Here is an 18,039-nt window from a genome sequence, read left to right on the forward strand (position 1 = left end):
GGCGGGAAGGCGGGTTCGCCAGGTAGAAGAGGCTTAGTGGAGCCAGAAGGACGGCAGCGCGCAGGCGCGAGATCAGCGTTCGTTGAACACGTGACGCTGGACCTGCGCCCGCTACGCACGGCGTCTGGCAGCGCTCTAGGCTCTGGATAAAAGTCCCGGTGAGCAACTTTGAGCGGTCGGTCGCGGCCTTGCTGTTCTCGGGCGCAGTTCGGGGCGGGGGGGGCGAAAGCGGGTCCTTCTCCGCTCAGACCCTGAACCTGGCGGCCCATGTGGATTACGCACCGAGCAGTCCAACCAGTTGGACTCTGCTTAGTATCAGAACATTTAAGCTGAACAACCAGAGTTGTTCCCAGCGGCGCCCCAAACCTGCAAACACTAAGAACTTTTTTTTCAATCTTTATTAACAATTATATAGGCAGCTCCTCCGGTATTGTCTACAAGGCCTTTAAGAAAAGTACTTTCCCCAGCCACCCCTAATGCTGTGTAACATTCCTCCATTGCTAGTGTTTTAGAAGTGTTAAGTAACTTTCAAGACAGTTAAATTCAAATTACTTTTTGTTTTGAGGACTTCGGAGGACTCTAGAGCAGTGGTCCTCAAATTTTTGGATGAAATACCCACATCAATAAAACTTGAGTCCGCACTCCAAGTCTATGGATAACAATTTGTAAATTACGTTCATGTTAGTGCATAGACAAAAATAGAAATACTAGAAGAATCTAAAAACTAAATATAAATAGAAACGCTGGTATTATCTTCCTGCAGTCTGCCCAGTTTGGATATCGCTGCGTTGTGTGGCATCCAGAACAGTTGATGGAGTGCTCATACAAAAGCTGTACTGAGCAGGAAAGGTCCTTTCTCTGGGCAAGTTGTTTCTTTCCTTTGATGTTGGTTAGAAAGTCAATCGAAAACATCAGAGATTTTCGTGGCCTATTCACTGCTTTATCCCCCAGGCCATAATGTCTTGGCATATAACACATATTTAATCCGCACAAAAGTCTCTCAGTGTTTCCTTCTGCATCATCTTTTGGTGATAAACATGTATCTTCATTGAAGATTCAAGTCTAATTACTTGAAGGAACACTTGAAGTACTTCCCCATTTTATTTCCTTAGCATTTTGTTCATTCATCTATAGTAGAGCACTTACTGTATATGTTTTCCATTATCTTTTGTTCTCTCTGTGCCAACCTCACCCTGTGGTCCAGCCCACACACACACACTCCATTCACATTTAAATTATGAGCTCCTTAATGGGAAAGGTTATGTCTTTGTCATCTTTGTACTCTTATTACCAGAAGAGTGAATGACATTTAGTGAATGCTCAACAAATGATTATTAAATAAATAGATGCATTACTGATGGAGGTAAATAAAGACACAAGTTAGAGCTAGTCAGTAAAATATTAATATATGTCCATTTGTTGCTTGTTGTGTGTAGGTAAGTTTTACAACTGAAAACTTCTTTGTCTCTAAAGAATGTATAGTTCCTACTCATTTGGATTCTGAGTTCTGAGAGTATTATTATCATGATCAATCGTGTGGGGTTCAAAGTCAGTTTAACATTAAAAGATTACTTCAATTAATATGATTAACCACATTAAAAGACTAAAAAAGAAAAATGATATCAATATGTATTTCATTGTATTGTATAAAAAATTTTAGACAGAATTTAATATGCATTCATTCATGATAAAAACTTAGATACCAGAACTAGAAGGGCCCTCCTTAACTTGATAGAATATTTAAAGAAGCAGCACACATAATGATGAAACACTTAATCACTCTCTATTAGGTCAGGTACAAAATAAGAATGATTACCACTATCACTCCAATACAGCATTGAACTAGATGCTTAGGTAACCCAATAAGGCATAAACGTTGCAAAGAAAATTACAAATCTGTGATTATTTAAAGATTACTTATGGAGATTACATATAAAGAAAAAAAATATATATATATATATATTTTTTTTTTTCCGTACACGGGCCTGTCACCGTTGTGGCCTCTCCCGCTGCGGAGCACAGGCTCCGGATGCACAGGCTCAGCGGCCATGGCTCACGGGCCTAGCCGCTCCGCGGCATGTGGGATCTTCTCGGACCAGGGCACGAACCCATGTCCCCTGCATCGGCAGGTGGACTCTGAACCACTGCGCCACCAGGGAAGCCCTACATGGCATATTTTTAAATTACATTTTATGTTTGTTGCTATGAGCTTTTTTTTTAAATTTATATTCCACATTTAAGAGAAATCATACAGTGTCTTTCTCCATCTGACTTATTTCATCTAGCGTAATACCCTCAAGGTCCACTTATGTTGTCACAAATGGCAGGATTTCATTCTTTTTTATGGCTGAACAATTTTCCATTATATATATACACATATATATATATATATATATATATATATATATATATACACACACACATTTGGCACATTTTCTTTATCCATGCATCCATCAATGGACACTTAGGTTGTTTCCATATGTTGGCTACTTGTAAATAATGCTAAAATAAACATGGGAGGACAGATATCTCTTTGAAATACTGATTTTATTTCCTTTGGATATATACTCAGAAGTGGGACTGCTGGATGATATGGTAGTTCTGTTTTTAATTTTTTGAGGAACCTCCGTATTGTTTTCCATAGTAACTGCACCAATTTACATTTCCGACAACAGTGCATGTGGGTTCCCCTTTCTCCACACCTACACCAACACTTGTTATCTCTTCTTTTTGATAGTAGCCATTCTAACAGGTATAAAGTGATATCTCCTTGTGGTTTTGATTTGCATTTCCTTGATGATTCGTGATGTTGAGTACCTTTTCATGTACCTGTGGGACATTGAATGTCTTTGTTGGAAAAATGTCTATTCAGTTCCTCTGCACATTTTAAAATTAGATTGTTTGAGTTTTTGCTATTGAGGTGTATGGGTTCTTCATATATTTTGGTATTAACTCCTTATCAGATATATGGTTTGCAAATATTTTCTCCCGTTCATTTTGTTATCTTTTACTGTGCAGAAGCTTTTTAGTTTATGATTTTAGAATGAAATCCACTGCTTGTAGGGTATGAAATCTCAAATTATATTCCAAGTGAAGAGAAGGGAGACAGTTAATATGGATAATTTTGATATTGCTCCTACCTTAGTGTTTTGGACAAAAGATCAGCTGTGGTGGGTTTTTTTTTAATAACATCTTTATTGGAGTATAATTGCTTTACAATGTTGTGTTTCTGTTGTACAATAAAGTGAATCAGCTGTATGTATACATATATCCCCATACCCCCTCCCTCTCGCGTCTTCCTCCCACCCTCCCTATCCCACCCCCTGTGGTGGTTTTGTGGATGGAGACAGAGATAGAAAGTGATGGAGATAGAGATAGAGTTAGAGACAGTTTGATGGGATAAAAAAGATCCCCTTCCTCCACCATCACTTACACTTTACTGAGAGGAAATATTACATTGTCAGAAAGAATCCATTTGAGGCTGGCATTTTCCCTAAGTGATTCATACAGAGCAATTCCTAACTAAAGTGATGGTTCTAGTAACATGGACATGCTCAGGAAAAAGCCAGAAGGTCCATATCTAGGAATTCAAAGGTTATTTTTTCCCAAAAAAGTAGAGTTAAAGTCACATCAATATGAAGATTATACCTTCCTCATATAATGCTAGATTGTGTTGTCTTGGGAAGAAGACTCATGGAAGTGAGTTGCCTTTGTTCTTTTTTTTTTTTTTTTTTTGCCACACCATGTGGCATGTGGAATTTCCCTGACCAGGGATCGAACCTGTGCCCCCTGCAGTGGAAGCCTGGAGTCTTAACCACTGGACCACCAGGGAAGTCCCCTTTGTTCTTTTATAAATCAAGTGGAAAATGGTAAGAGTGCCCCACTGATGAAGAGACCAATCTGGAATCAGAGCACTCACCATCTTTGCCCCACAAAACCAGAGCCCTCAGGGCCACTGGCAAACTCCTCTGTCCCTCTGGGAAACCTCAGGCCCAGGAAAACCCCATCACCTTGTGAACAAAGCCTGTGTGTTTAACTACACACAAGAACGTGGCTCCTTTCTCAAGTGGCAAGAAGTTGAATTTCCCTGAGAAAATGGGTGGAGACCCTTGATGGTGGAGGCTTCAGCAAGGTCTGCAGGAAGAGTGTTAGAGTTTGGGGAGATAGAGTTCAGAAACAAAGGACAACAATCTGAAGCCCTGAGGCTTTCCCTCTTCCTCTCTCCCTTGTGTGGTACAAGAGAAAGAATTAGGTAAAGCCACAACTTCTAGGTTTTTATACTTTCTACTGATTGGAAATGCTTATTTAACTCTTCTATAAAAAGAGCTGCTGAAACGGCCATTGTAGCTCAGTGTTTATTTAGTCTAGAATATAGAGTGGTGGCCCTTAGAATGAGGGTCAGGCCAAATTAGGGCTGAGGGTGCACTTTTTTACCCAACGTGGCCCTCTAGGGTCAAGTCAGGAGATAGATACTACACAAGTTATTTGAGTAGAAAGAGCTTAATATAAGGAATAGTCATATAGATATAAAGGTGATAACAACTAAATGAGTAAAAAGAGAACTCTAAGGAGTCGTGTAAATAGCAACTTCTGGAAGCATGTACCATCCCTAGGCCTGAAGGAGCAAAGGGAACAAAGAGAAAAACTTAGAAATTTAGAGAGGGGTCCCTGGGGTGCTGAAACCCAGACCTCTGAGGAGGAGACACCGGATTGTTGGCCGCTGGTGTCTGTGCGGGGGTGGGGTAGGGATGAGGCTGGTTCTACAAGTGCTGAAAAAATTGCAAATTGGAGTCAGTGGTGGCTACAGATAAGGCATGATGTCTACAGGGGTGAAAAATGTGTGGCCTAAGCGATTTTCAGTAGAACCCCTGTCAGACAGGGAGCCACCAAAAAGGCAAACCGGCAAGAGCAAATCCCTCTTCTTTCCCAGTGTTGCAGTTTTCCTCTCATGCCCCTGCTGGAAGAACCTAGTGGAGGAAAGATGTGATTTGTAGTCTGGGTCCCAAGGTCACCAAAGGAGAGAATTAAAGGGTGGGGTGGAGCTGAGAGACATTATCTGGCCCAACAGGCAAACAAAATATATCTAAGTGTGTTTGTGTCATTGGTGATGAATCTAAAGGGAAATTGTAGCTGCTGCTTTTATTTTTTTAAATAAACTTATTAATTTTATTTATTTATTTTTGGCTGTGTTGCTTCATTGCTGCTCATGGACTTTCTCTAGCTGCGGCGAACTGGGGCTACTCTTTGTTGAGTTACGCAGGCTTCTTATTGGGGTGGCTTCTCTTGTTGCAGAACACAGGCTTTAGGCACGTGGGCTTCAGTAGTTGCAGCATATGGGCTCAGTAGTTGTGGCTCACGGGCTCTAGAGAGCAGGCTCAGTAGTTGTAGTGCAAGGGCTTAGTTGCTCCGCGGCATGTGGGATCTTCCTGAACCAGGGCTCGAACCCGTGTCCCCTGCATTGGCAGGCGGATTCTCAACCACTGCGCCACCAGGGAAGTCCCTGTAGCTGCTTCTTAAAACACTTTCTGATTCCCCCACACATGCCCAATCAGCTGTATTTCCTGCTGACACCATCTGCCAAGATACCATTAGAGAATAATCTTTAATTCTTTTGTTTTTCATACTTTGTGTTCAATTAATTATCAACTCGCGTCAATTCTACCGCTTACGCAACTTCTCCACACCTCTACTGTCACTAACCTAGTTTAGGCACACATAATTTTTCACATGACCTAATTAATGCAACTCCCTTCTTAGTGGTATTTTCTGTCTCTGGTTTCATCTCTCTTTAGTCTAGTGATTCTCACCCCAAGCTGTATAATAATACCATCTGGGAAACTATTTAAAAGATCTCATTCCCAAGGATCTTGATTTAATTGGTTTGGACTGGAGTTGGGGATCAGTATTTTTTTTTTTTTTTTTTGCGGTACGCGGGCCTCTCACCGCCGCGGCCTCTCCCGTCGCGGAGCACAGGCTCCAGAGGCGCAGGCCCAGCGGCCATGGCTCACGGGCCCAGCCGCTCCATGGCATGTGGGATCTTCCCGGACCAGGGCTCGAACCCGTGTCCCCTGCATTGGCAGGCGGATTCTCAACCACTGTGCCACCAGGGAAGCCCCAGGGATCAGTATTTTCAAAGCTCCCTAGGTAGTTCTAAAGTGCAGCCAGGGCTTCCCTGGTGTCGCAGTGGTTAAGAATCCGCCTGCCAATGCAGGGGACACGGGTTCGAGCCCTGGTCCGGGAAGATCCCACATGCCACGGAGCAATGAAGCCCGTGCACCACAGCTACTGAGCCTGCGCTTTAGAGCCCGCGAGCCACAACTACTGAGCCCGCGAGCCTAGAGTCCTTGCTCCGCAATGAGAAGCCACTGCACAGAAACAAAGACCCAACACAGCCAAAAATAAATAAGTAAAATAAATAAATTAAAAAAAATAAAGTACAGCAAGCTTTGGAGAACCATTATTTCAGTCTGCTCTCCATATTAGTATCAAATTACTTTTTTTTATTATTGTGTGCTATCCATATCCAATAACATCAGTCCATTACCCCAAATTCCTCAATAGTTATCCCTATCAACAGACAACATATCCAACTGGCATACCCATGGTTCTTCTTGATCCAGTTTCCACATACCTCTCCAACTCCTGTTCATTCTTCTCACTGAACTTAAACGTCTAACTTCACTTTCCAACAGTATTGAGCCACTCGCAGTTTCCTAAACATAAGATATTCTCTCACTTATCCATGCAATGCATAGTTTATTCCCTCCAGGAAAGGAACCTCCCCAAACAATAGCAAGTTTTAATCGCATGGTTAAAAACACGTAGTGTAACTTTAATGTTTTAAAGCACCCTTCAAACATTACTTTCTGAGATGTCAGTTATATGAACATTTGTGAATGCATAGAAAATGAGTTGAAAGAAATTCATTAAAATGTTAACTGTGTTGTCTCTAAGCAGCAGGGTTATAGATTTTACTTTCTTCTCTGTACCTTTCTGTAGTTTAGAAATTTTCTACAATGGCATGTGTTACACTTTTAAACAGAAAAAAAGTAATAGAATGTATTGGCAAAATCATTTACGTGTTTTAAAGCACTGTATATATCAAAATATCTGAATCTACTTGATTCTGAATTAAGAAAGAAGTGTTTGGTTAATAAAATAGTATAATGAGGAATGCTAACATTTGCTTACAGGGTTTTAACCCTGCCCCCCACTTCCTACACAAAAATGTATTTTTCCTTTGTCCACTAGATGGTGCACTCTTCCCATGTATTGCCCCATTTATAATGCTGAAGAAACTGAAGGGATTGTGCCTGGTTTACATAAATATTTTTGTTTTTAAACTGACACATTATAATATATTGTTTATATTTATAAGATATTTGAATACACACTAAGAAAATTGTGGTTTTTAATTATCTAAAATTTACATCAATTTCCTTATAAACACCTCACATTTATTTGTATTGTCCCAACCAATTCTGCTCCAATTAGCCCCATCTCACTACTTAAAAGGTGGCAGAAATTCCCTTCACCCTTGAATTCCTTTTGCTTTTCTTCTTGATTTACACCTTTAGGCTTGCAGATGATACCCAGAGGAATTACTCATCTAGCTGGTATTATCAAGACTAAGAGACCGCCACCAGCCTTCTGCGTATAGCAGCTCTGCATTGGCAGAGACCTAAGAGTTGGGTCAAATTAAACCAAACTTCCCAAAGCCAGAGAGTGGAAGGAGAAAAGATATTCCTGTGGGGAATGTCCTGAAGGCACATATCTGTGTCAGAATGATTTTAAATCTTGTCTGAAATAATGTATTCAAGAGTATTAGTGAATATTCCCAAGATTTTAGAGGATAATAGATCATTAGGCAAAATCTAAAACATTAACTGTTGCCCATTTCTCACTGATGCTTGCATGTAGGGTATTACAGGCATCAAAGAAATCTCCAATTCTTTCCAGTTAGTTTCTCTTTCTCTAGCCCTTTCTTTCCAAAGTCCAGTTGCCTGTCAAAAGTGGTTCCGCTCTGACTCACTTTTCTTAGATGATGACTTATCTGTCTGGCAGTACATTTTCAATTTACAATAAACAGCACTAAGGGAATGAGTGAAATTCAGTAGCCTTGGAGCTGTTTTCCTGCCCAATCAACTGGGCGTTTTGCTTTCGAACACGTGAGGGACATTTCTAATGTCTAAGGGCTGAGCATTATATGTACTAGGAAAAATATAGAAGCACATTATAGTTGTCATAATTTTTTCTGATTAAAAACTATACGTTCTTTATAAAACTTTTGAAAGACTCTAAAAGCTCAAAGAAGGAAAATTAAAATTGCTCATAATTTCCCCATCCAGGGAAAGTACCCTATAAGAAGCTATTTAAACCACCTATAAGGGTTTGCATTTAGAGAAGTAAGCCTAGTATCTCTGCATTCTCATCATTTTTCCCTAGTGAAATTTTATTACGTGGAGTTCTATTGCTATTGTGAATGATTTTAAAGACAGTAACAAAAATATAGTCTGTTTTGGTCTTAAACAAGATGTCAGCCTATATTTAAAAGCAAGCCACTTTTAAATTATGAACATTTTATTTTCTCTGCCTTACGTTTAAGGTTAAATATTCTTCTTCATTTATGTTAACACTTGGGGCTTACAAATGAACTCTGAGGCATGCACTGTAGCTATTTGAATCGATCTTTCTTAGGATAACAGAAACTCTGAATGCTGCTCTTACTATTCCACAATTTTCTGTAGGGCCTCAGCAAGTTAATTATCTTCTTTGTGTGCTTAATCCTCTTAGAGTGCAACCCTCATCACTTCTGCGTGCCATGCCATTCTGCGAGGATGAATGTTTCCCTTTATCCCCTGTGTATAGAAATGGGGAATAAAAGAGAGAGATTTAAAATAAGAGAACAGGGAGCCTCAGTTTTGCATCAACCTAAGAAATATGGATTCAATGTCCATGGAATTGAAAATGTCTGCTTCAGTTCTTTAGGACATTTCAGAGCATAATTTGAATTTTAAAATAAGAAGATTAGAAATCAATATTCAAAATGAACATTGGTTGCTTTCAATTATTTTCCTCTTTTATTCAAACAAACAAACCTAAAAGTAACACCATCTGTGCCTATTAGTTGCTATTTGCTGTCAGTGTAAAGTGAATTTCAAAATAAATGGAGCTATAAATTTCTTTCAAAACATTTTATATTAATTCATTCAAAGCACATATATGGAGCACAGAGATAGGTGAATAAAACAGTCTTTACTTAGAGTCTAATGAAGGAGTCAGAAAACTGTAGAGTGAAATGTATCAAAAAATATCTGTTTAGTGCTGCTGTGGTCCAGGGCATGTCTTAAAGATTGGGGGTAGAGCAGTGAACAAAACATACAAACATTCTGCTTTCACTGCACTTATGTTTCAGCGGGGGCAGACAGAGAGTAGATAAATACAGGGGTCCCTTGGTGTCAGCAGGGGATGGGTTCCCGGACCCACCACAGATACCAAAATCGGCAGATGCTCAAGTCCCTTTTATAAAATAGCGCAGTATTTTTGTGCTATGTAAATAGTTGTAAATCCAGTGTGAACGCTGTGTAAATAGTTGCTGGTGCAACGCAAATTTAAGTTTTGCTTTTTGGAACTTTCCCAGAATTTTGTTTTTCAAATGTTTTCCGTCCAAGGTTGGTTGAATCTGCAGATGCAGAACCTTGCGGGTATGGAGAGGTAGACTAATCAAATAACATGTATGGTGCGGCACGTGGTGGTGAGAGATATGGAGAAAAGCAGTGGGATAGAGGGAGGGTCACTGATTAAGTCACATTTTAGCAAAGTCCCGAGGGAAATTAAGGAGTGGCCCTGTGGCTACCTGCATGAAGAGCATTTCAGGGGATGGGAGGGGCAAGGAGGCCACCGAGGCTTGAGTGGAGTGATCAAGGTGGACACGGTAGCAGGTAACCATAAGGGAGGTAGCGGGTTGCTGGCAGGGGCACAGGGGGAGGCCATGTAGGTCTTTGTGAGCATTGTAAGGACTTTGGCCATCACTTAGAACGAATTGAATAGCCCACTGGAGAGTTTTGAATGAAGCAGTGAGAAGATCTGGGGTAACACAGGGACACAAATTAGGAGCATACTGCAATAACCCCCAGGAAAAAGGATGGAAACTTGTACTAGCGCGGGAGCAGTGAGGGTGAGAAGAGAGATGGTCAGAGTCTAGATATGCTTTGAAGGACACATAGCCAAACTATGCTGGTGGATTGGCTGGAGGCTGTGAGAGAGTCGAGTTTTGTTCTTTAATAAAGACATATTGGGAATTCCCTGGTGCTCCAGTGGTTAGGACTCCAAGCTTCCATTTCAGGGGGCACAGGTTCCATCCCTAGTCAGGATCCCCGCAAGCCACGCAGTGTGGCCAAAAAGAAAGAGAGACGTATTTACATGTATGAAATGCCCCTATTCTGTTGTGTAAAAATACAACTTGCGTTATTCTTTGACCAGTGTTATTCCAGCAACTTCCCAGAAGTTAGTTTTCATTTTTCTAAAACCTAATTTCTTATGGTTTTATCACTCATTTGTCCTGCTAAGTCTTCCTACAGCAAAACTTTGCAATTCCAATGGAATACAATTGAGTACATGGGGATCTAAATTTTGTCTGAAAAGACGATATAATTTAAAATCCTGACTCATCAAATTATCCCTGGAAAGCAGATAAACCAATTCTCTTCTCATTTATACCCAACATTATATAATGAACATTGAGGGCTCCTCTTTTCATACCTATTTCTACAATTTTCACAGAAGAGGACATGTATCCTTCTTTAATCTTATTACGGGAATCCATCACAACTGAAAATGCATTCAATCCTTCTCCAGGAAGCAACAACCTAGCCACTATAGTAAACCCTCTGAGAAGCAAAAAATTTTTTGTGCTTCTTTCCCTATGTAGTGAATGCTTTGCTCAGAGGAAAATTTTGTTACTATTTGGTTAATCCATAGATGGGCACGGCAGCATGTAGAGGAACCCATACTAGTTTCTCTGGGCTGCCAAAACAAAGTACCACAAACTGGGTAGCTTAGAATAACAGAAATTTATTCTCTCACAATTCTGGAGGCCAGACATGCAAAATCAAGGTGTTGGCAGGGCTGTGCTCTCTCTCAGAGTTCTAGGGAAGAATCTGTTTTATTTTTTTTCTTAGCTTCTGGTGTTGCCAGCAATCCTCAGTGTTCCTTGGCTGTAAGTGCATCACTCCAGTCCTCGCCTCTGTCCCCATGTGATGTTCTGTCTCTGTGTCTTGTGTTTTAGATTACTTCTGGTTTATTATAAAAGGATATAACTCAGGAACAACTGGCAAAAGAGATGCACAGGGCAAGGTGTGCGGGAAGGAATGTGGCACTTCCCTGCCCTCTCTGGGAGTGTCACTATCCTGGCACCTCCACGTGGTCACCAACCTGGAAGCTTCAGAGTCAAGATTTCTGGTCCAAGTAATACCATCTTTTAGTTAATGAGAAGCTGAGTTGATAATTTTATACTGTGGCATAGCTCATGTAATTTCTTTAAAACCAAGGTCACAGGGACTTCCCTGGTGGTCCAGTGGTAAAGAATCCACCTTCCAATGCAGGAGATGCGGGTTCGATCCCTGGTCGGGAAACGAAGATCCCACATGCCACGGGGTAACTAAGCCTGTGCGCTTCAACTACTGAGCCCACGCGCCTCAACGAGAGAGCCCGCCTGTCGCATTCCACAGAGCCCAGCACCCTGGAGCCTGCGCACCACAACTAGAGAGAGAAAACCCGCACGCATAGCTAGAGAGAAGCCTGAGCACTGCAACAAAGAGCTTGTGTGCCACAACAAAAAAAAAAGATCCCAAACGCCACAAGGAAGACCTGACACAGCCAAAAATAAAAAACAAAACAAAAAAACCAAGGTCACAGATTCTGGCAAAAAGGGTTTATTTTCTTACCACGCCATAATATATGAAACACTCTGTATAATTGGTTAAGACTCCTGTATTCTTCAATCAGAAAAAGAACAAAAAGGCCTTGTTCTGATCAGGCTCCAACACTATTTCTACGGAAGATCCTACCAGATCTTCTGGATTAGTTCTCAAGTCCCCAGGTCATTCACCAGACCCCAATACAGATTTGGGAATGAGCCAAGTGGAAGACCATCTTCATCTACTACATTTAATAAAAGTAATTCAAAACTTTGGTTGCATCATTCAAATGGTGCAATGTTCCAGACGCTAGTGAACCAGCGTTTTGCATTACCTATACGAAGAGACAGTGCTTGTCTGGGGAGTACTATCTGGCAGATCCTCGCATGTAGGCAAACCTTGTCTAAACCATGCAGGGATGACTGGAGCCTCATTAACTCTTTCAGTCATGGCTCCAACAGCTGTTTGAGGCTTTCCTTCCTCATGCCATTATTGGTTTGGGAATTCATTGGGACTTAAGCCTGCAGGTGGGGCCTCTCTGTGAGCAGAGGGGGATGGGGATGGCAAAGACAAAGGGAGTGAGGTGGGGACTGGCACCTTATCACAGTTGTTCCTGAATGTCACCTTTTTAAACATTCAAAAGCCATCAGCAACTTTACTAGCTCTTTAAACGAGGGGCACTGGACACATCACTTCTACTGCCACTGTCATACCTGGGCCCTCGGAGGTATAATGATTCATTTAAGAAGTACTTTCTGAGTACTTAAATTGACTCTTGACTGTCCTGGGGCTAAGGATTCAGTGTGAACAAGAGCTCCACTATCATGGTGCTTACATTCTGTCAGGAGAGGCAAACAACAAACGAGTATATATGTTAATTACATTATTTCCCCAAATGATAAGGACTGTGAAAGAAATAAACAGCGTGATGTCATAGAGTTACTTTGGTTAGGGGGTGGGTAGGGCTGAGGAGGCTTCTTGGAATCAGTCAACGGAGAGGTGACATTTGATATGAGACCCGAAGGGTGACGAGGAACATGTCATGTTAACTTAATAAACAGTCATTTAAAGTCCAGTGCGCATAAACCTCGTATTAGGTCTTGGGAAAGGGGTACTGAGATTAAAATATAAAGATGAAGAAGACGTGCTTCTTGCCATCTGGAGCCTAATATCTAATGCAGAAGACCAGTGTAGTATATGTTGATAACCGTAATTCACAGTAGAAGTGCTGTAAGAGAGATGTAAACAAAATGCCAAAGTAGTACAGAAATAAAGGGGTGGTTCTCATTAAAGGATTTGGAAGATTTGGGAGATGAGCTTCACAGATGAGGTGACAGCTGAGCTTGGCAATAACAATATGGCTCATAGTCATCAAGCCCTGTCTATGTGTCAGCCCCTGTGCTAATGGGATTTACAGGAATTCTCCCACTTAATCTCGCTAACCCTAAAAGGTAGATACTATTAATCAGCCTCCTTTCATAATAAATACATGAAATGGGGTTTGAACCCAGTTCGTCTAAGTATAGAGCTCATTCTTATACAGATACTGTGCACCTAAATAAGATAATCAGTTGGTTAGCTATGTTTTTCTCTTTTTAACTTATTCTTTTGGTGTTGTGTATCATCTAAACAGTTCTTACCACATAATTCTGAGTCATAGTATCATTCCCCAAATAGATGAACATAATAAAAACATTTCAAACAATGAGGCAGAGTTGATAGCTCCCCAAACTGAAGAATGCACAAGTTATTAGGATGAAGTGCATCACAGATGTCTTGGTTTACTGTTTTCTAAACAGAGTTTAATTTTATTTCACCTGAAATTGATGTTTAAAGTAAATGCTTATGTGTAAACAAAAAGGGAAGTTAATCACTTTTTAAATTCTTTCTGCAGACCATCAAGCTACAAACAGCAATTCTGTAAACCCACAAAGCCAGCAAAAGATGCATAACCTGAGTAGGATGCCAGTGGATAGAAATGGGACTCTTACTGGAAACCTAATGTGTGGTCTTTAGACTTGCGTTACGCTTTCTTGGGAAAAAATTTCACAATTTGTATGGAAACACAAAAGACCCCGAATAGCCAAAGCAATCTTGAGAACGAAAAAAGGAGCTGGAGGAATCAGGCTCCCAGACTTCAGACTATACTACAAAGCGACAGTAATCAAGACAGTATGGTACTGGCACAAACACAGAAAGATAGATCAATGGAACAGGATAGAAAGCCCAGAGATAAACCCACACACATATGGTCACCTTATCTTTGATAAAGGAGGCAGGAATGTACAGGGGAGAAAGTACAGCCGCTTCAATAAGTGGTGCTGGGAGAATTGGACAGGTACATGTAAAAGTATGAGATTAGAAGACTCCCTAACACCGTACACAAAAATAAACTCAAAATGGATTAAAGACCTAAATGTAAGGCCAGAAACTATCAAACTCTTAGAGGAAAACATAGGCAGAACACTCTATGACATAAATCACAGCAAGATCCTTTTTGACCCACCTCCTAGAGAAATGGAAATAAAAACAAAAATAAACAAATGGGACCTAATGAAACTTCAAAGCTTTTTCACAGCAAAGAAAACCATAAACAAGACCAAAAGACAACCCTCAGAATGGGAGAAAATATTTGCAAATGAAGCAATAGACAAAGGATTAATCTCCAAAACTTACTAGCAGCTCATGCAGCTCAATAACAAAAAAACAAACAACCCAATCCAAAAATGGGCAGAAGACCTAAATAGACATTTCTCCAAAGAAGATATACAGATTGCCAACAAACACATGAAAGAATGCTCAACATCATTAATCATTAGAGAAACGCAAATCAAAACCACAATGAGATATCATCTCACACCGGTCAGAATGGCCATCAGCAAAAAATCTAGAAACAATAAATGCTGGAGAGGGTGTGGAGAAAAGGGAACACTCTTGCATTGCTGGTGGGAATGTGAATTGGTATAGCCACTATGGAGAACCGTATGGAGGTTCCTTAAAAAACTAAAAATAGAGCTACCATATGACCCAGCAATCCCACTACTGGGCATATACCCTGAGAAAACTATAATTCAAAAAGAGTCATGTACCAAAATGTTCATTGCAGCTCTCTTTACAATAGCCAGGACATGGAAGCAACCTAGGTGTCCATCATTGGATGAATGGATAAAGAAGATGTGGCACATATATACAATGGAATATTACTCAGCCATAAAAAGGAACAAAATTGAGTTATTTGTAGTGAGGTGGATGGACCTAGAGTCTGTCATACAGAGTGAAGTAACTCAGAAAGAGAAAGACAAATACTGTATGCTAACACATATATATAGAATCTAAGAAAAAAAAATGTCATGAAGAACCTAGGGGTAAGATGGGAATAAAGACACAGACCTACTAGAGAATGGACTTGAGGATATGGGGAGGGGGAAGGGTAAGCTGTGACAAAGTGAGAGAGTGGCATGGACATATATACACTACCAAACGTAAAATAGGTAGCTAGTGGGAAGCAGCCGCATAGCACCGGGAGGTCAGCTTGGTGCTTTGTGACCACCTAGAGGGGTGGGATAGGGAGGGTGGGAGGGAGGGAGCCGCAAGAGGGAAGAGATATGGGAACATATGTATATGTATAACTGAGTCACTTTGTTATAAAGCAGAAACTAACACACCATTGTAAAGCAATTATACTCCAATAAAGATTTTTTAAAAAAAGAAAAGATCTGTATTGGGTCTTTTTTTCATAGCAAAATTTTATATAATTCAAACTTTCCACGTAATTATTCAACTCTTTAATTGTGCATATATAAGTTTTTACAACGTTTCTAGCCTTTCTAACTTTCCGTTAATTTTAACTGTGAAGAAAAATCAGAGAATATTAATTTTTCTAAGTCTAGCATTTTCCCATACGTTCCATTCTTTTTCTAGATATCAGAACTAATCTTATTGTCCTTAAGTTTAGCTCAGGACTGGGCTGTGATCCCCTGATTTGTCTGGCCAAGAAAACTCCAAATTCATTGGTTACCTTTCAAAAGATCAACTGATGTTTCTGCTAACATTTAGGAGTCTGTTAGTCTCCTGAGTCAAAAGGCATCCAACAGAGATAGAATTAACAGCAAACTTGATTTCTAAACCACAGCTTAATGCAAAAGAGAAAGTAAACAATTCCTAAGAATGTGAAGAAGCAAAAGTCCTTTGAGTAAAGGCTTATCCGTAGGACATTTTCTTCAAAGTCAAGTTCTAACCTCTAAAGAGATACACTACCATTCTCTAGCAAAGCTACAATTCTCAAATTACACTGGCCTTTAGAATACTCACATCAATAAACCTGAACACCATAACTTCGTGAATGATTCAGTTGCTAACCTAATTATTATGTTGATTAAATCATTTGCTTTGATTGATTCTAAGTAATTCCTTTTTAGAGAGTATGGATTTCTTTTGAAACAATGGTGTAAGAGAAACATTAGATTATTTGCTGCCTGCAATCAAAGAGACCTACAGTGTTTGCTAAACTTATTGTAATATGCTGTAGTGATTGGTTAGTCAGATTTTTTAAATGTATTTATCCATCTTATTTATAAAATACATCTATTATCACAATTTATTTTTTAATACTAGAAGCAGTAATGTTGCTCAAAAGTTTTAAAAAGTTGGAAAAGGGTTCCAAAGAACAACATAAATGGATCCTCATCTTTCTGAGTAGCTGGAAAATAAAGATACTAATTACCTGGGGTACTGCATTGCCTCAAAGATCACTCTTATCTGTGACTCCAACTCAGTGATTTGTAACGCTGGAATATTTACTGGAGGTTAATACAATCAGCTGCTCGAATTTCTTATAATGACTCCCCCTTTCCATTTAAAGTAATCTTTTTAATATAAATGCATAATATCCTCACATTAAAGCTATAACCTACTAAATATAATTTTATAATTTATGAGTTAAATTTTATACTTTTATATTGCTTTAATGAGTCAAGATCTTAGAAAATTTTAAGATCACTATTTTGAACATTAATTCTAATTGAACAAAATTAGAATTTTGTTCTAATATCATCTCTTATCATCTCTTTCAAATAACTATTGTGTTAATCTAGGTGCTCTGAGAAGCAGATGCCAAGACAGCATTAAATAAGGAAATTATGGCCAGTGTAAAATGCTTGTGCTAAAAAACAATGGGGAGAGGTCGGATATAGTTGGGAGACAAATCAGACCCTGATGCAAGTCTGATCCCAAATGAGGAAGAGAGAAGAAGAATGGGAAGAAGGAAGTTTGGCTGGGACCTTGTAGACTTCACTACAGTCAATGGAAGGTTCAGCAAAGCTATGGGTGAGTCCTTGAATCAAAGTTGGCCGACATTGGGATGCTTTGCCTTTCTTTCTTTCTTCTTTCTTTCTTATTTTTTAAAATTGAAGTATAGTTGATTTATAATATTGTGCTAGTTTCAGGTGTACAGCAAAGTGATTCAGTTATATACATATACCTATTTTTTCCAATTCTTTTCCTTTATAGGTTATTACAAGATATTGAGTATAGTTCCCTATGCTATGCAGTAAATCCTTGTTTCTCTATTTTATATATAGTGGTGTGTATCTTAATCCCATACTTGTAATTTACCCTTACCCCTCTCTTTCCCCTTTGGTAACCATAAGTTTGTTTTCTGTGCCTGTGAGTCTATTTCTATCTTGTAAATAAATTCATTTGTATTATTTTTTAGTTTCCACATATAAGTGATATCATATAATATTTTTCTTTCTCTGTCTGGCTTACTTCACTTTGTGTGATAATCTCTGGCTTCATCCATGTTGCTGCAAATGGCATTATTTCATTCTTTTTTACAACTGAGTAATATTCCACTGTATATATGTACCACGTCTTTATCCATTCATCTTTCAGTGGATGCTTAGGTTGCTCTCATGTCCTGGCTTTTGTAAATAGTGGTGGTATTAATATTGGAGTGCATATATCTTTTTGAACGAGGGTTTTCATCTTTTCCAGATATCTACCCAGCGGCGGGATTGCTGGATCATATGGTAACTCTATTCTTAGTTTTTCAAGGAAACTCCGTACTGCTTTCCATAGCAGCTGCACAAATTTACATGGAATGCTTTGTCCTCTTGAGCTG

At 39.6% G+C, this 18,039-nt stretch overlaps 1 protein-coding gene across 3 annotated transcripts in view; it reads left to right on the top strand.

Annotated features, from left to right (window-relative positions):
• The first annotated feature begins 47 nt into the window (after window positions 1–47).
• The window catches only part of EPS8 (EGFR pathway substrate 8, signaling adaptor), a 261,244-nt gene continuing 243,252 nt past the window's right edge, over window positions 48–18,039 (top strand). For all 3 annotated transcript variants that reach the window (XM_079936969.1, XM_079936968.1, XM_079936971.1), the window contains exons 1-2: window positions 48–158; window positions 17,012–17,243. The gene's annotated coding sequence lies outside the window, so the exon portion shown is untranslated. The remainder of the gene's footprint in view (window positions 159–17,011; window positions 17,244–18,039) is intronic.

Source organism: Stenella coeruleoalba, assembly GCF_951394435.1.
Source record: "Stenella coeruleoalba genome assembly, chromosome: 11".
Taxonomy (NCBI): Eukaryota; Metazoa; Chordata; class Mammalia; order Artiodactyla; family Delphinidae; genus Stenella; species Stenella coeruleoalba.